At 39.0% G+C, this 20,285-nt stretch overlaps 1 long non-coding RNA gene across 2 annotated transcripts in view; it reads left to right on the top strand.

Moving 5' to 3' along the window:
• Window positions 1–20,285, top strand: part of LOC147315949 (uncharacterized) — a 76,234-nt gene that overhangs the window by 8,362 nt on the left and 47,587 nt on the right. Inside the window, exons 1-2 of one of the 2 annotated variants that reach the window (XR_015124412.1) lie at window positions 15,679–16,312; window positions 16,402–16,448. This is a non-coding gene — a long non-coding RNA (uncharacterized LOC147315949). Of the gene's footprint in view, window positions 1–15,678; window positions 16,313–16,401; window positions 16,449–20,285 lie in introns of those variants that run through there. The other variant, XR_015124411.1, reaches the window with a different exon arrangement.

Here is a 20,285-nt window from a genome sequence, read left to right as displayed (position 1 = left end):
GAGCTTCCCCCGTGCAGAAATCACACTGTGATTTTGTCACTGAGTGACAGCTAGAATTTCAACCAGTAGTTTATGTTTTTTATGGCTTTTTTGGGGGGGATTAGTGTCAAGCATTTCAAGATATTATATTGTATTGTATTGATTACACAGAAGAAATCTCTCGCAGAGCATTCAAAGGGCCAGGGTTGTGTTAAGTTGATGTTTCTGGAAGTATGCACAGTAGTTATAAAAGAAGGACTTTGCAGGTTTTAGTGGAAGCAGGGAAAAGAAAAAAAGAGCAGAAGGAAGCAGAATGCAATGTATGCAGATTTTTAACATTTATTAATAGTTTGATATTGACACTGAAATGTTGAGTCTGATTGTTTAACTAATTTTAGGGAAGACCGAGCAATGCGTGTGAAGGGCGCATGCTTCTAGACCTGCAGTTCTGTATAATAGCTGGACCACCTGTAACTTTTAAACTTAATGTTTTCATCCTGCCTAAGAATCTGCAGTAACTTTAGCCCTAGCAACAGAATTCATTTGCATATCTTAACAGGAAACACTCCCATGTCTGATATCAGCACTTGTACTTACAAGCAAATTCTCTTCCTCAACTAAGAATTGTTCTTGTAAGAGTGGTCTCTCAAACCCATAGTAGGCAGGTATTTTTGGTTGGCCACGCTAGTTTACAGTTACAAGGTTTCCAGTAAGCTGCTGCTCTATGAAGCTGAGAAGATGGAGAATGTGTGACAGTTCTTGGGTAGTCGGCACTGAGGGTTTAACTGTCTCACACTGTGCAACTTATTGATAACTAACCGTTGCCACAAGTGCACTGTTCACTACTACTGTGGTGTTTTTAGTCAGAGCTACTGGTTTCCAGTAAAGAACTGCACCTAGTGGCTTTACAGGAGAGGAAGTGGTAGTGGCAGAGCCTGAACATGCATTCAGAAAAGGATGAAAACAGTCTTCACTTGTCGGTTACTTATCTTTTCATGCAAAATTTTTGCAGAATGTGCATTTACATATTTGTCTTTTATTTCATTGAGCTGATGATACTGCAGATTCCTGAAATGGGAACGGAGTGAAAAAGGGTCAAAGGTCAAAGCCATAGCACTGCAATGAAGAGGACACGTGCATGTGCACTTGCTGACTTACTTCTCGTGTGTCATGCTTAAAAACTGAGGTGGTATACTGTATTTATACTGTATTTGTTTGTTGGTGGTTTGTGTTGAAGTGGTTGAAGATTGTTTTTAACAGTAAACCTGATAGTTTTACGATTTAGACACTAGGAAGTGTCTACAGCACACGACGTTTTACTTTTTGAATGGAGGTGGAGCGTTGAATCAAGAGTTATACACAGAGTTATATCGCCACCTAGTGGAAAAGCACTGACATGATACCCAACATATAAATCAGCTTACTGTCTGTACACTGTAGTTCTCGGGGTTTTCAGGATGTTAATATGCGAATATTTATATAGTTTATATAGAAATATTAAGAAAGACACATTTCCAGCATTCTGTTTAATGCCGGGAAGTGGCTGATGGAAATTAAAAATGTACACACCATCAAATTGTGAACATAATAAGTTTGCTAAAACAGAAGTGATTTTATTGTTGTACACTAGGTCATTTTTCACACCAAAATTAAAAAAAAAGAAAAAAAAAACATTAAAAATAATCATCATCTTTTCTGAGCCTTCAGGGTCTGTCAAACCTTCATCTTTAGGCATACAACTACACCACCACTCTGTCTCCACCTGCTGGTAGAGTTGGAGGCAAACAGCATTCTTTAATTTATGTGTTTTACTGCTGTTTACTAACTTGCAGTCTTTTAAGGAAATATGTATTCAGCACTTCTACCTCAATATTTCACTGATTTCAACTTAATACTTAGGAATTGCCGACCTGTCCAGGGTGTACCCCGCCTCTCGCCCTGTGGTAGCTGGAATAGCCTCCAGTCCCTCTGTGACAAACAGAAGAGAATGGATGGACAGGTAGTAAGAAAACACTCAGTCTAACTGACAACAACCCTGAGACATTTCAGAATTGACCGATTTTTGGATAAGATAAGATAACCTTTATTAGTCCCACGCGTAGGAAATTTGTTGGGTTAAGGCTGCCGACCTTTGCCAGCGCCATCTTACCCTTCCGACCATACATACATTACAACATCATATGGGGAAGACTGGTCAGAGAGGTATAACAATGGAAAATGCACAACATGAGGAAAGACGAGGAGAAAAAATAACTCCCCCCAGACTGAGCTCCAACAGGGAGATCAGTTTGAGAACAGAAAAAAAACACACCTCAGCACATGAATCCGCACATCTCACTACATAGAAGACATAAGCTTCGAAGGCGTTTGGAGGGGGTGGGGGGGGGGGGGGGGGGGGGTGAGTCTGTGTCAGTGCACATGCATGTGTGTGTGTGTTCCGTGTTCCGCCGAGAGAAAGTGTCCCTTCACCCGGTTAGGCAAAAGTCAACAGTCTTCGGTCGACGCGGGTAACCTTGAAGGAAGAGGGATAAAGTCACAACACAGTCTTGTTATCTAATGTAGAATTGTTATTCCCGTCAGCTTTTGCCTTGAGCATCCAGCTGGCGCCAGGGAGGCCGCATGAGATGAAGATAGTAGCTGTTTTGGTTAGTGCGAACAAACTGCATCCAGTTTTACAGTTGGTCTAATGTCCGTCACTGGTCACCAGGTTCTTATCTGATGTTGCAGGTTATTTACGAGCCGTGCAGCAAGAACAGAGAAAGCCTGGTGACCTTTAAAATTTTTTACACCAGAGGGGGCACTGTGGGCTCCAACGACAGCAAGAGTATGAAACCATGACTAACAGAAATCTTGGTTTATGACACATCTAACAACACATTGCACAACACCTTATTTCTTTGCCTTTATGACACAGTTTCATGTTTACTCCAGAACCCGCTTGTAAAGGCCCACTTCATTAGTTACACCTTCCTAATGCTACGTTGGAAACCATTTACCTGAAATCTTCGTGGCATGGATTCATCAAAATGTTGGAAATATTCCTCTGAGATTTTGGTTTATATTAACATGATGAAATTACACACTTGCTGCAGATTTGTCATCTGTACATCTATAATGCAGATCTCTTGTGCCACCACATCCCAGAGGTGAGTTTAAGGTGATTTGAGTTTTGTGTCATGGTATGTTATCCTGCTGGAGTCAGCTGTCAGGAGAGGGTACACTGTGATTACTTAAGAGATGGACATGGTCAGCAATGTTACTCAAGTAGGCTGTGGTGTTTAAATGATGCCCAATTGGTACTAAGGGGGTCCAATTTTTCCAAAATTCCAAATTCTTAACCTGCAATCTAAATGCCACAGTACAAACCAAGACTCATCAGGTCAGGTAACATTTTTCCAGTCTCCTATTGTCCAATTTTGGTGAGACTATGTGAATTGTAGCATCGGTTTTCAGTTCTTAGCTAACAGGAGAATCACCTGCAGTGGTGTTCTGCTTCTGACGAGTATCTGCTTCAAGGTACTGTTGTCTTCTTTTTGACTCAAAGCAGTCAGGCCATTCTCTTCTGAACTCTGCCATCAACTGTGCATTTTCACCCAGAGAACTGCTGCACTCTGGATACTTTCAGGATGCCTCTTTCAGACTATTCACTGTAAACCCAGAGATGGTTGTGTGGGAAAATGAGTTTCTGAAACCAGCCTGTCTAGCATCAACAACTGTGTGACTTTTAAAGTCACTTAAATCACATTTCTTCCCCATTCTGATATTTCATTTGAACTTCAGCAGGTCATCTTGACCATGTCTACATGGCTAGATGCACAGCGTGGCTGCTATATGTTTGACTGATTAGAATTTTTTGTTAATGAGCAATTTAATAGGTGTACATAATGAAGTGGCTGGTGAGTGTATATATCCATGCCATATTGAAGCTGCTATTAATTTCTTTTTAATAATTCTATATTTAATATCTGCAAAGAGGCATTGTCAGTTTGTAATTACTGTTAATTGTGAATATCTCACAAACAACTACAGTTTACACACATGAAATACCAGAGACAGAAATGACTTGTAGATCCTAGTTAATGTGGGGTTAGTATCAGCAGAGGGCAGTGTTTTCCACATCATCCCAATCAACTGAGCATCTGTGTGTTGGACTTCAGGCGGGGTGGATTTGTGCCCTCCAGCACAGCAACCCTGCGTTCTTTGAAGCTCTGGTATCTCCAGAGATTACACACTGAAACCACACCCCCTGGGGGATGAAGAGACTGAGTGGTTGGCGAGTGTCAGCTGGAGGTATTGATTGGCATACTTAAAAGCAACAATAGAGGAGAGCAGTGAGAAACAGTCGTGTTCTGGTTCACAGAGTGGATCGGGTCAATTGAGGGAGCTGTGACGATGTGTTAGACTAATTCCATGTGTGTGTGGATATGTGTGGATCCTTTTTAATGAATATTGATTGGGCTGCAGTTGAAGTTTGCATTGGACAAAGAGGCAACTGCACATCTTTAGTTCTTCATTCATTTCTTAATCCACTCTGTAAAGGAAACCGACCTCTACCTAAACAAAAAAGTGACAAACTCTCCTTATATGCAGGACTATAATCTATATGTAACTTCCATTCACATGAAATCGATTCCCACAGTACTACACTTCACACAGAAATAGAATAAACAATAGTAAATAGTAAACTGGGATGCCTTGACTTGTTCTCCTAAATCTTCTGGGATGTTTTTGTCTCGACCGCTCTGAATGTACCATAAATTGTGTATAACACTTTTGAATACCCAGGCCTCAATTCTTTCAGTATCTGCAAACTACTGTAGCTTACAAACTCCCAAAACTAGACTGAAATGCTATTATTGCTGCAATTTTTTCTAACTAGCAAAGACCATTAAGCATGTGTGTGTTGTTTTTATAATTAGACTTACAACCAGACTTTCAAGAAGACACGGGAAAGTGATTTTAAGCCTGACATGGGATGAAAAGACTGTGACAGATATGTAGGAACATGTAAAACAATATCAAAGGCAACCTACTCAACTTTTTATGGTCCTGTGACAACACTCAGGACTTCTGGACTGCCTGGAATATTTGAAAAACCAAAAAGCAGTTTCAGAATAGGATGAACTGTTTCACAAAGGTTATGCATTTAGACATATTTCCATTGAAAACAGCATTATACTAGGCATAGCCTTTAGCAAAAAGGAGTCACTCGATAACCTTTTCACATTTTTTATAGATGGATAAAAATAGGGCTGTCTATAATAAACAACAAAAAAACAACACAGTTAACATTACAAATGCCACAGGCACCTTATATGATGAGGTAGTAACAGTGACAAAAAAACTGTAAAAGTAAGACTGACAGCGCATAAGAGAGAAATGTAAATTACATTAACAAATAACAAGTATGCTATAAATCCTAGAAAAGCAGCTGCATGAAGATCCCAAACACAAAAATATGTTTGGGATCTTATCCCTGGCAGGTGTGCATCACCTATCACAGTATGAAGAGCATAGAGAACAGTAGGAAGGGTTTCCTGAAGCGTTCTTTGTGGGGTTGAGTCTGAGGGAGAGGAAGTGGTGTGGAAGTGTGGAGTGGAGAGGGTGTGATGATGTTGTCCACGATGGAGAGCAGTTTGTTCATTGACCTCATGTACCTCACTGACTCAAAATGCCATCAAATTCTGAGTAATGATGCTTCCGGGCTTCTCTGGAAGTTGATGATGCCCACCCCCAGCAGACAACAGCAAAATAAATGACACTGGCAACCACAGACTGGCAGAAGATCTTATGTTTCTATGCAGCACTTGGGTGGAGCCATTATATTCTTGGGTTTTATATCTGATAGCCTCTAGTGACCACAATAACGTTTTCACATCTGATACAATTTGTCTCTTTTTTTTTTCTTCTTCTTTGGCACGTACATTAACTCGCTTCTTCACTGTGATCTTGCCAAAGCTCTTTTTTGGCTCTTTTCATAGACTAAATTTGACCAAATTTCACACAGATACATCAAAATGAGAAAAAAAAAAAGAGTGAATTTTTTATGTCCAAATTGTCAAAAGTCAAATGTTGAAACTGCACCGGAAGGCACTTTCAAACTGTGCGAAACTCTCATTGGAAATAACATGAACTGAAGCAGACAGCAGCTGTGGCTGTTCTTAGAAAGCAGGAATTTAAAAAATCGTGTTAAGTCTGCAGACACAAAATGCTTAATGGTCCTAAATTTTAAAATTAAGTCTAAACTAACTATAATTTTTGGCACTTACCTAAGGAGAAGAATACAGTAGGGATTTGGGGGCAAATGCTACAACAAAGTGACTAGTTGAATTACAGGTGGCAGAAGTTATAAGTACATTCATCATGGGGGTGCATGTCATGGTAACTTTGGACTAAGTGTGTCTAATCTTCTTAACAGTGTTAATTTTGACAGCAAATTTAGATCTAGTTTAAAAAAAGTTTGTTCTGTAAAAGTTTGTGTTTTTAACGGTGAAAGTTGTGCCACGCAGTTTTCAAAGTGTTTTTTTTTTTTTTTTACGTCAAATCCAAAATGTGTGCGTATGTCCCAGGCGTTGATATTTGAAACGTGAAAACGCATCACGAGATGCAGGGATACTGGGAGCAGGTTGAAGCCCTCCCACCCCATCACCATACTGTTTGTCAGGGGCAGCTGATATGTGTGCATCTAGGGTCTGATTGGATCTGACACATTAAATTGTCAGTACATTTCATCCTCGTTATTGTCCTTGTGCATTAAATTTGATTTCGTTATCATCTTGTTTTCATCAGGGCGAAAATGACGTTCAGTGACGAAAACATAACAAAAATCATTGGTCACCAAAATGAACCAATTCTGACCACACCTGTACTTTAAAACATTTCCATTTTTGACTCCATGTCACTAGTTTTCATTGTCATGTGTCTATTGCATACAGTAAAGTAGTCTAAGATCAGAGGTGGCACATTTTCTTCACATGCATGCTATTGTATCTAATTTTAACATTTCAAAACAAATTACGTTTTAATTGCCATTAATTAGAAAGATATCACTTTATATAAAGGAGCAGCTTCTGTTTACGTATAACTTTCCACACTGTGGCAGGCGGAGGAGTCTGGATTTAGTTTATGTTTTGGTTTGACTGGGCGGTGATTTGGAGACACAGCCTGTCTTAGTCTTATTTTGGAGACAAATGTGAAAGTCAGACACAGAGTGACCTGGAAACTTTGGCTTTCATTTGTTTCCAGTCAGAAAATGGAACGTAGATGACGCCTCCAGTGTTGTCTGGATGGCTTGTACTCATACCTTTGAGTGAGAACAGAAAGTGAATAGGCCTATAGCCAGATGTTGATGAAACATTATAGTGTGGTCTTTTGCTTCTTTCCTTTGACATGGGCTACCTTTAATAACCAATAATTGTCCACAATTTTAACTGAAGAGTTACACTTGGTAAGTCCCAGTTCCTAAATAACTTACCTAATTTGTAATTGTTATTTGTTTATGATTTTTTTTCTTGCTAAACTGATAAAATCTGTAAGTTTATAGTAGTACATACATTAATCAGCTGCCAAATGTTAAACGTCTGGGACATGTCAAGTATTAGATAAATGTGTTTAAATGAGTTTTTATGGGACTGAGTCACTAATGGACCTGTGATATAGACACAGACATAGCCTTGGTGGTCTCACTCAGAGCAGACACATTTTCTTTGTCTCACTGCCACAGATGCTCAATCCATTGGACCACACACACACACACGCACACGCACACGCGCACACGCACACACACACACACACACACACACACACAACATCCAGGGATATGCACATTACTTCCCACAATCACATGCAAAATCTTAGGATGCAGACATTGGGACTCCACATTGACTCCCTTACAGACAAATAGTCTGCAGTGTTTGTGAGGGAATTGTGCCTCCTAACACTTCTATGCCTGTTCATATGTCTTTGAATGCTAATCAGGAGCACAATGGGATCTAAGACCACCTGGAAACTAATAGTGGGGTTGAATCATAGCCCTGTTCCCTCTGAGTCATAACCCTGGACTGGCCCAGTCTGAATAAGCAGGAGATGAGACCAAAGGCTGGGGGTGAGATTGTGGGAATTGTATAAGGAGAGAAAATTAAAGGGAGACAGGGAATTAATTTATTTATTATTTTAAATTAAACATAAATCCAAGGCAATCACATGTTTTTGTCTTGGTGGTCATTTTTGAGGCTCTCGTGGGTCTGTGTTGCTAAATTCACATATTCTTAAATTGCTGAGATCATTGTCATACTGGAGGTTTGGTCCACTTACAACAGTGAATTGTTGCTGCGCTTTTAGCAGTCAGTCTGGCAGTAAGTATTTTGCTTGCACAAGGAACATCCGTCCATAAATCCATCCGTCCATAAATCCATCCGTCCATAAATCCATCCATTAAAACTGGAGTTCTGTGATGTGCAAGCTTTTTTCCTTATATGATAAGATTTCTACTTGACATAATGCACGTTTAACTTCATGTGACTAATGTGCGTAGGTGTAACAGTGATTTACTGTATTTCGTAGTGATGGTGAAAGCTAAAAGAATCGGCATGCCTTACCCAAGGAGTCCCATAAAATCTGAATTTTAAACAAACAAAACAAGTGACTACCATACTGATACATAGTGTTTATTTGATTCTGTTCATACTTATGATAAATGAACGCAGCGTGACAGTAACAGAAAAAGTGAGATACAGTAAATGGCTGTGTGGGTGCTGGATTATTCCCACTTGTAAAATCTCTGAGTCCTTCTGCCTAACAGTGTTTCCATGCAAAACATTACCAGACAAATTGTTCCACTTACGTCAGCGCTGCCACTGCAGCGACCAATAATGGCAAATTCATGGTTTAGAGGACAGAGGAGGGAGTGTTTTTTTTGACAAGATGGAAAAGTATTGGCAGAGAGATAACATGATAGAAATCCTAAGGTGAGATCAAATATCTTTTTTTCACATAGTTTAAGTAAGTGCAACAACATTTCAACTTTTATTGGCTCTTAAAGGCCAAGTCAAATAGAAAGTGCCATTAAAGGGATCCCATTAGGTTTTTCTGTTAAGGAAAGCCATTGTTACAGTAGTGGATGGTCGTATTACACACAGCCACATGAATATTAATGTATGTGCAAAGCTCAGGCTCTAAACACTCCTTTTTTTCTATTCTTTACTCTCTGTGATGTCACAGAAAGTGGATATCTTTTATTTGGCCATCTCACGCACACAGCTCTGGCTGTTGGCACAGAAGCACCACCAACTTGTGGTTCAAACCTCAAGTGCCAGGAGCATCCAGTCAGAAGAAATCTGACTTCACCAACTTCATCTTCAGCCTTATGAGCAGGTCTCACTGTTGGTTATTGCTCCACGTACCACTGAGCATTAAACGCATCCCCAATATTCAACAGATTTTTTTCACATGCTACCTGCACTCCTTAAAGTTAAGCTGTCGTGTGAATTTTTAAATACTTTATACAAACATACTTCAGTTTGTTGTGTTAGTGGTTGTTTTAGCAACATTAAAAAAGCTGACTAAGTGGAAAAAAACTGGAGTATAAGTGCGTGGCACCAGTTTAAAGGTTGTTTACTAACATTTAAGATATACTATTAAGGTTTTTTTAGATTAAAAAATGTGTTAGGATAGCAACCTTTCATTTAAATAGGAGTTGGTGACACAGTTAATGTACTGCTGTCAAGAGAACACAGAGAATGACATCCTGCCTTTTTTTTAGATCAATTAATTGTTCTTATACGGTTAAGGCAGCTAAATATTTATACATATAGGGTTAAAGCAACTAAACACTTGGTCAGTAAACCGCTAACAATCAAGATTTCATCCTGCTTTAGATTTATGAGAAGGCAAGTAATGCAACAGCCATCAAAACTGAAAATTACGGTGTTACACAGTCATGTTTGCACAAGATGCAATCTGCAATACTGGTTTCATGCATTTCAGGCCCACCAAGCCACTGATAAAAATGAAGATAAAATGCCTTGAACATTCAGAAATACTACAACAGCAACGCAGTCAAAAAGCCCATCTGAGCATATAAACAGCATAGGTCATAATTTGGTTGTAAATTTCACTATGGGCTATTTGAAAGGCACAACACTGGTGCCTTTTAAAGGAAAGAAAATGGGAAAAGATGGATTTGTGTTCTATTTCACTGTCTCAGATTTGTTTAGGAAAGTCATGGGACATTTCAACTGATCAAGCCAGAGATTGGGAGCTTTTCAGGTACTGGAAAACAGGCCTATTCACTGGTGGATTGGAAGAGTTTGTTTGCTAATTACTCCAAATCAGCAAAGTATAATAATGTTAAAGGTGTCAGTACACAGCTACAACATAAACTGTAGACAAAGATGACAGTACCATACTACATGTCTTCAGGTGATAATTCATAAAGACTTGCTTTTTTTTTAACTATAACATTCAAAGAGTAGCAGGAAATGTGAAAAACTCCCATTGTCTTTATGGTATGGTAGAATGTTTAGTGCCATATCCCAGCTGTACAACACATATTTGATTCCCACACGGACACTAAAGATAGACTGCCATGCTATTCATTCTGATAATATGTGTAATGGCTCCTTGACTCATCTATAGACTCAATCTCCCACAATCCTCCCACAATGAGCACTCTGCTGAGCCAGCATTTCTCAACGTCTTACTTTCTCTCTTGATTTCTGTGCATGTACTCAGCAGAGCTACGTGGCAGTCAAGTAAACAGGCTTGTTTTTCTGTTTTGGAACACCTAAGCTAATTTCTTGGTAACTGTTTTATTAAAACTGTTGAAAACAACCTAATTTAAAAAAAAAAAAAAAAAAAAAAAAATATATATATATATATATATATATATATATATAATTTATTTTTAATCCTTATTCTCTGTGTACGTGTGTTTGTGTGCTGTACTGTGACGTCTTGAACTTTCTTGATAAAGCAGATAAAGTTTCAGTTTCTGTGGATTTTTGTTTTCTTTGCATGTTTATCTGTGGCAGCTGTTCATATTGACTGCCTGGTTATTTCTTTTTTTTAAATCCACCATTTTCAGGGTGAATTTTACCCCAGAGACAGTTGGCACGTAGGGAAAGTCTTTCTCTGTAAGTTTAATGATGATCACATTATTTGGAGTTTGTTAGAAAGTCATAGCTCATTGCACGTCTTTGTTAACTGAGAGGAGTCTGTAGATTTTTACAGGGTAATAGCTTCCCAGCTTCTTCTGGGTTGTGAGATTATTTGGTATGGCAAGGTTTAAGAGTGGTTCCCAATTAGTTGATCTACTTTTATTCATACTAGAATGCCTTGGCAATTTGAAATGGCTTGAATTCTTGGTCAAGTTTATTTGTAAAGCACTTTTACCAAGGCTGACCAAAGTGCTTCACAGGCAGCCAGTATAAAATGATATTAATATTAATGACAAGAATGATAACTATACGATATCAAGGCTTAGCTTAGCTTAGCTTAGCTTGAATTAAAGGCCAGAGGCAGAATGGAGTCTTGAGCAAAGACTTAAAAATAGAAACAGTTCTATTATCAAATGGTAAGGTATTCCAACGACACGGGGCAACAACTTAAAAAGCTCGGACACCTCGGTTTTTAAGTCTAGATCTTAGAATATTGAGGATCAGCTGATTACCATACCTCATGGCTCTTACAGGAGTGTGTTCATTAATAAGCCAATCAAGAGAAACGATCAATAAACCTTAATATTAATCCTAAAATTAGCAAGGAGCTAATGAGTGCAGCTAAAACTAGCGTAATATGTTCTTGTTTTCCCGTCCCAGTTAAACGTCAAAGAGCGTTTTCTACTAGCTGAAGCTAACGAAGTGATGACTGTGGTAAACCTACATAGAAAGGATTACAATAATCTAGTCATGTCATGATAAGAGCATGTATAACTCTAAGTCATTATAAGAAAGGTGATACTTTGATTTTCTGTTGGGCTCCACATGGTTTCTGTTTGGACAGCTTACATTATGTATTTTGCTGACTTCTCAAATGAAACAATAGCCAGTCAGGTAGCAACTGGTGGGCTTATTTTACTTTAACTCACAAAAATGATGACTGATTTCCACTTATGCTGACACACACTGCCCATTTAACCTCACATGACTCATTTCTTCAGCTGCCTTTGTAAATGTGATTTACAGTGGCATGGCAGAAAGTCAAGGGGTTGGCAATTTGGGGAAATCTGTAGGGTGCTTACTCGGGTTACGGCTTTCCCAGTTCATATATTTGAAATGTTATTTGATGACCAATCCTTAAAGCGCTATAAACATGGTTTTAACACTTTATTGTTCTTCTAGTAAGCCTAACTTCAAAAACCAGTTCATGCCCCCACATTTATAGGTATGGACACAAAATAAACAGATCTAAACACAGAGCAGCACGAGCATAAGCATATTCTTTTTTCTTCGTCTATTTTCCACATAAAAATGATATTATTTCAGTTTACGTTCACTCTTTTATTTTCCCTGGTCATTCACACCCCACTTGCAGTGGCTTTATTCCCCACTAATTGGACGTGATATACACTTTTACACACACTGTCTTAATTTAAGATTATTAGCATTGTACATACACCAGCACTGTTGTATTAAGCACTAACAAGATGAAGTTGACATGTAGCCTAGCTTTTAGCTAAATGCTACATGGCTATATGGTCTTAGGCCTTACGACTGTAGCACGTTTCGCTCATCAATTGAAATGGGAGTACTGAGACGATATGGTTCTGTTGCTTCATTTGTAATAAACAGAAAACGATTCAAGTTTCACAGAGCAGCTAAGTTTCCTATCTCCCTTTTAATAAACTGCCGTAACTGAAGCATGTGCTAATGCATGCCGAATGGTCTTCTACCAGAGATTACCATATAGAGCCTGCATTGTAGCGGTAATGCTGCAAAACTGTCATATCCTGTTCATCAGCAATATACAGTAATTAACCAGCCTGAACTACAGTAGCATCCGGTGTAATCTTCTGCTACTGCCAGTATGACTATGCACAATTTGCATGAGACATCATGCCCAAGTCTATACTTGTCTCTGTCTATGGGTATATAATAGGGGTATGTGTGAGTGTGTGTGCGTGTGTGTGTGTGTGTGTGTGTGTGTAAGTGTGTAAGTGTGTAAGTGTGTTGGGAAAAGTGTGGGAACTGCAGAGGAGGAAACGTGTATTTACGAAGTTGGCTCAAAGTTCCCATGAATTCCTCTGGATAGGAGATGGAGCTGGACGTGGGGGGTTGTATTACAATAACCCCAGAGGCAAACTGATTCATAATGTCAGTGCAAACTGTAATGGAGTATGTCAGGTGAAAAGTTACTGTAGATGCGTATGGATATAAAAAACAAAGAATTAGCAATAGGGTGATACACTTTCAGAATGATCCAGTAATTTTTTCCCACTTTATATGTTGTATTAATGCTCTGTTAATATGTATTAATGCCAGGCAAGGTGACAAGTTTCTAAATGTCACCAAAAGTGCTGGTCAAGATAAAAATGCAAATGCTTAAGGGCTCTGATAAATAAAACACATTCACGTGAAATAAAGCCATTTCCTTAAAAGCAATGATGGAGGATTTAAAAGAAATCACACCAAGTGGCTTAAAGCTTGTGCCCAGCCTTGTTTGTTTCCTCTGAGGTTATTGCTATTGTGATTCATCGGTCATTACAGTTCATCAGACTTATTGTCCTAAAGTTGCACTTTCACCATCAGTCTTATTCCCAGTTTTGACCTCAGAGATCTACCGAGTTTCACTTGTGCAATTATATATAGCTTGTACATTGATGCTGCACTTGCAGACACTTCCTAAATCACAAGTGGTAACTGGGCATTTAAGGATTAAACATTTTTGAGAAATGCTCTAATCTTGTCACTTTGTCGAACCTGAAGAAAAAGCCTATAAATAACTTTGAAGTTAACAAGTTTTACATGTTTATAAGACATAAAAATATGGTTGTTGGTGACTACATACACTCACCGGCCACTTAATTAGTTACACATTGCTACTACTGAATTTGATCACTTTTTGCCTTCAGGATTACCTTAATTCTTCCTGGCATAGATTTAAAAAGGTGCTGGAGACATTGATCTGAGATTTTAGATCCATATTGACTTCATACCCTCACACAGTTTCTGCAGATTGTTCAGCTTCACATGCATGATGCAGATCTTCTTTTCTGCCACAGTCCAAATATGCTCTATCAGAATGAGATCTGGAGACTGTGGAGGCCATTTGAGTCTAGTGAACTCATGATCATACTCAGGAAACCAGTTTGAGATGATTGGTATACCCTTTATGATCGCAGCATAACCACAGATGGGTATGCTGTGATCATAAAGGAACAGACATTTTCAGCAGCAATACTCATGTTGGTTGTGGCATTTAATGATGTTCAGTTTGTACTAAAGAGGCCAAAGTGTGCCAGTAAAATATCCCTACACCATTACCCCATCGCCATCAGCCCAAACCACTGATACAGGCACAATGGAGCCATGCTTTCATGCAAATTGTACCCCCAGTGTTCTGTTTTTAGCTGACAGTTGTGGCACCAGGTGGTGTCTTCTGTTGCTGTATACTGCATACTTTTGTAATGAGTGGTTATTTGAGTTACTGTTGCCTTCCTGTCAGTTCAAAGCAGTCTGGCCATTCTCCTCTGACCTCTGACATCAACAAGACATATTTGCTCAGAGAACTGTGGGAACTGGATATTTTTTCCTTTTCAGACACTTCTCTCTAAATCCTAGAGATGGTTGTTCAGGAAAATCTCGGTAGACCAGTTTTCTAGAAATACAAACGTTTAAAAAAAGTGTAGGGTTGAAAATTGGAATTTTCAAGTATTTCAGTTAGTGTCCTATAAAGGGTTAACGGTGTTCTAAACCAAAAGTAAAAATTATAGCATGTTAGGCAACCTGTTGTGCATAAGATAATTATCTAGTGTAATCAGGAAATTGTTCCTTTGTAGAACAATTTGGTAGAACTTTGTTTACTAGAGACCCAATTAGTTACTTTTTTACAATTCTCCTTAAGAACACAGCAAGATTCTTTGTGGTTAATAAGTGAGGTTTAGAGTTGTCAGTGGGCTTTTGTCCTGCTACAGTACTTTCAGTACAGTTCAGCTACACTAAACATGTGCTCAGTCTAGTGCTACCTTTAAAGCTAGCCTGTGTAGTAAAGCCTGCTGGTCAGAACAAGTAATGGTGTACAATCTACTGAAGTTGGGAAGATTGTCTTTTATTGCCAGCAAATCTGTCAGTTCATTTAAAAAATGTCATTCTTTTATGAAAAAAGTTATAGACCTAGTTTTGAACTGGTGGATATCAGACCAATAAGCTTCAAACATGCAACTGTTGAGCTATTTCTTTAACCAAGGCACTTAGCCTGGTTTCTCCAGCCCTTTAGCTTGTGGGTGTGAAGGAAAGCAACTCCCCCAACACATGAAAGCTAAGAGACCATGCCCCTGGGAATTCTGGGAAAAGGGAAAACTGTCTGGTTGTTGTGCCATTTTCTCATGACACACACTGTGGGGTCGGCTCATGACATGCCTTCTCAGGCTTTTTCCTAAATACACATACACATGTTTGCACTTTAAGGCTTGTGAGGACTCTCAGTGAGAAAAGGAATTACAAAGCACATTGGAGAAACTTCAATTATAACAACTAAATTCCTAACCCCCACCTGAACCCTTGGACAGCACACTGAAGGTCTGTCTCAGTGTGCTGTCTCAGAGTTAGGACAAGCGTAAACAGCCTCAGTTTCAGTGTTTTTTTGTTTTTGATTTAAATTAGTTCTCACAAAGATGGACAGACACACTCTTTTCCTGCTTTAAAGGAAAAGAGTTTGAAGTGGAAAGTAGATAGATGGCAGGTTAAGTGTGTGTGTGTGTGTGTGTGTGTGTGTGTGTGTGTGTGTGTGTGTGTGTGTGTGTGTGTGTGTGTGTGCACTCAGAAGTTGGCCAGTCATTAGTAGAGCTCTGTGCGTTGGAGGAAGTGGTGGTTACTGATGACTCAGCCGAGCCATGCATTTCATTCTTTCTCTCTCCAGTCTCTCTGTGCTCTCCCTCCCTCTGTCATTTGCTTTGCTCTTTACATTCTATTCATTCTTCTTTTCTATTCTGGATCTTTATTTTCTATTTTACTCTCACCCTTTCTGTCTCTGTCCACCACCTTTTCTCTCTTCCCCCTGATTCATCTTGACCTTTGGAGACATCTCTGAGTGTGTATTTTTGTGTGTATGTGTGTGTGTGTGTGTATGAGAGAGTGTGCATGTGCTGTGTGTCTGCCTTACTAGGATATTCAGCAATGTGAGTGGGAAGATAACTGGCTTCCTTCAGAGTGATTAAAACATTCCTTCTTCTTTATCCTCTCTCTCTTTCTTTCTCTACCCTTTTAGTTCTCATTGACTTTCTGATGAAGATGAGGATGAGGAGAGACAAACTGGTAAGTAAACCTCAAGCTGGACTTTAGCTTTGTTTTTTTAGCACTGACTGATGTTTATCAGACTTAGAAGAAACACAGTTCTAGGAAACTCTCTTCTTTCATATTTTAATCTGTGTGCCGCTCGGTAGTAATTTCTGCAGATGTTGTAGAAAAGCTTTGCTTCTTTAAGACATTTGGTAAAATAGATCAAAGTAAAGGAAAGATCACACATTGTGTATTTATAAAAGTAGAGAAAATACAATCTTATAGAGCAGGAAGGAATCAGGTACTAGCCTGAAGATGTTACAAATGTTTCGGAACCTTGTGAATTTGATTGCGGGGCCATTTGAGTTCGTTTTATCCCTCTTAAGTAAAGAAAAAGACGTTAATAAGCTGCTTTTTTAAAAATAGAGCACACAATATTTTCCTACAGCACAAAATAGCACAGCATGCAAAACACAGGTTCGCCTTTTGCTGAGATGGGTTAAAAATAGGAAACGTAATGAACAATCGGACAGTGGAGAATGAAAGAGATGGTAAATAGCACTGTGAAGAAAAATGTTTTGAGTTAGTTGGCAGTCGGACAGGTTGTGGCAGATATTGGCTATATTCAGCACTTGGCATGTACAATAACTCTAAACTTAGTCATTTAATCATAGTGTGACGCACTGACCGCACCTCTAAAGGGCTAAAGTGAAAGTGGCGGTATTATATCTCCTGGTGATATTGAAGCAGCTGTCTGCAGATGGAACAAGGGGATCAAAGAGTTCCAGATCAGGAGCACGTTAATCACTTTGATCAGTCTGTGTACAAGAATGAGTATTTTAGTGACGTTAGTGGGAGTTTCACAGCCTGCGCTGACGCAAAGATCTGTAAGCTGTGTAAAGTCATGCTTATGAGGAGGAAAATCAAAAACACAAACATTATGCTGCGCTCCAGATTCACATTTTGAATGAGCAGAAAGGCCTTTTTGAGTAGGCTAGCTAGAAGTGAGGGCTTTATTGCCTCACAGGTTGCAGCGTTATTATAACGTGCCAGACATATAGTGAGGCATAGATTGCAAAAGTAAATAAATAAATAAAAGTAATTAGACTATCACTTGGTAAATAAAGGCTGGAAGATTACTAGAAGGTTATTTTCATCAAGCGCTAACTGAGCATTGCTTTGCTGTTTGATCTGCAGTGACAGAAACAACAAACATATACACACCAAATGTTGAATTGTATCTGTTTATCTGACCAAAATCACAAAATCGAGCTATATCAGCTGTAGTTCATGTTAATGCTGCATTCAGTGGCAAATGGAAACTTGCATATTTAAATTCTTGAGTGAGAAAAATGGACGAATATAAAACTAAACTGGGTAAGCTACTGGAGAACTAGCTACTGGGATTCTAGCTGGTACTCTGTGTGGTACATTGCTTCCAAAAAAGTGAGAGATTTGTTCATGATCTAATTCAACTTTGCACCACACAGCCTTTACCCCAGTTTGCCATTTTCGTGACAGGTGACGTTTAAATTATTTATCTAGCAGGTATAGCAAATGGAGCTCAGCTCTTTGGTGTAGATTAAGTCGGCTATAAAAATGTAGAGATTCATATTGTACTTTGTCTATTAAATCTATTAGCAGCAGTGATATTTTTAGCCACTTCTTTGTTTGAGTCACCAACTTAATGGTTCTAACCCACTAAGACACCTAAAATCATGTTTTCACACGGAGGAGCATTTTTGCAATGAAAGTTGAATAAATAAGGAAGGTTTTAGACAAAATGGCTCAAACTGCATCAGTAAAAAGGGTCATTTTATCCAGTTGCATTTATCATTGTAGCTGCGGGCACAGTCTTGCATGTCGTGAAAAACGTGATAGCTGGACAGTGAGCATTTCTAGCTTTGTGCTTGCTAAAAATCTTTCAGCTCTGGAACGTGAAGCCAGTGTGCAAGTGCCTTAAACTGTCATGGTTTCCAATGATCAGCAAGGGGCAACTCTTCCTTTTGCAAGTAGAGGCCCAGTTTAATAGATTTTAACGGGAAGATAACCCTCAGCTCCCTCAATCTATGATGCCAGTAAACACTAGCCTTATGAGTTTAGGGTTTCAGTTGTTAATTCCAAGGTGTAATTGAGACAACATGATGTTCATTTTGTAAATGATGGCTTTCATTTGTCCAAAGGACGTTAAAGTACAGTATGCTTTAGGGTGGGCTTCGCTTGTAATCGATGGATCGCTTCAGTATGAGTTTCCCTCAGTTTCTTAGTCAGATTCACTGCTTTTGTCACATACAAATAACAAAATAGCAACAACAAAAATGCTCAGCTTAAAGTTTCTTACTGCATTTTTCATTAACCAATGATTGATGTGATAGTGTCAAAGTCAATATTTTACATAACGTTCTACAAAAGCCTTTTTTTTAAACTTATTAACTACATAGATGTGTATTTTTGTACAAAGTTGTCACTTGGACAAATGCAGACAGTTGCTCTATGTTTCTGTCCAGTAATATGCTGAGACAGAAACACAGGAGATATGCTGAGTCTTGTTCGCGTATACAGCCTGTGGATGTCGTGACATGGCTCAAAACCTCTGAGATATGCAGCTGGAGAATTTATTGCCAGTGTTCAGTTCCTTGTGGCTCATTGGACATGGAAAGTATAATTTGGGCTCAAGAAGTTACAAACCTGTCATTTATGTCCTATGCACAAAAACATTCATGCTGAAAACAGGAGTCGAACGACTAATTAAAACATGATAAAGTGAACAGCTGTGCAAGCTAAACAAAATGCCCGGAGGTAGTTAGGTCACATGGGGTTATTTAATCAGACAAATATTATGGGAGTGTGTTAATGTGGACTTCTGGGAAGCCTTACATCTGCCTCATGTTTAGGCTTAAATCATCATTTAAGATGAAAGATTTCCCTTTTTACATGTAAATCCCTTTTAAACTGTTAACATGCCAAAAATGCATCAGCAGTGCCATTTCTCTACTCACACTGGAATGATGTATTTGACCTTGAGCTTCATTAAGTTCTAACTGTTAGGCCATGCTTGGTCTGCGCAATACTAATCATGCTTTATGAAGCACTTTGGGCTGTATGAAATTAAGGTCAAAATATGTACATAGAAACACAACTCTTTCACTCTCTTTCTTGCTCTCTGCTCTTTCAAACACTCCTTTCGGTCCACGCACTTTTCGTAATGTTTGATAAGTGGTATCAGTTTCCATGTATTGTCAGATGGCACACTCACTCACACACGACACATACACACAATGCACTCACACCCACCTATGCCAGCCCTGTTCCGCCAAGGCTCCCCCCGTTTACGGTAAATGTATGTTTTTGTCACCTGTGGGCCAGAATGAAGTGATGCAGTTAGTTTTGGTATCGTGTCCGTGGCCATGCATCTCCACCGCCAAGAGAGACTGAGAGCAGTGCAGCGTGGGTAGGCGTGGGAGTGCTGTGACAGAGATGACTCAGCTCTCTGTTGCCGGGTAGAGAAACGCCAAACACACTCCCACTCCCATACATTTAAAATTTACTGTTTTTAAGGTAGTTGTCATTCATGCCTCATCCTTTGGTAAACACCCATCTAAACCGTTCATCAGTCATGTGAAGGAGTCCTCTGAAATACATTGTTCACTTCACATTAATTAATTAGCTGCCTTGCATATTTCTATTGGTGGAAACAGCCTCTTGCGCAGCTAGCGCTTAATATTTCTAGACATCCACCAACAATCTAATCCTAACTTAAAAAATACAAATAGTAACAGATGGTGAGAGCAGACTGCGCTGAGAGCGGTAAGCTTTTTATATAAAGTTAATTATATGACAGGTTATTTGGAGAATATAGTTGGGATAAGGTTG

The sequence above is a fragment of the Aulonocara sp. 'chitande type north' Nkhata Bay genome, linkage group LG13, assembly GCF_057382095.1.
Source record: "Aulonocara sp. 'chitande type north' Nkhata Bay isolate Kocher_YH1m ecotype deep benthic linkage group LG13, A_spYH_male_GT1.1, whole genome shotgun sequence".
In the NCBI taxonomy this organism is placed as follows: Eukaryota; Metazoa; Chordata; class Actinopteri; order Cichliformes; family Cichlidae; genus Aulonocara; species Aulonocara sp. 'chitande type north' Nkhata Bay.
The sequence above is the reverse complement of the archived record's forward strand: the minus strand, read 5'-3'. Positions and strand labels throughout refer to the sequence as shown.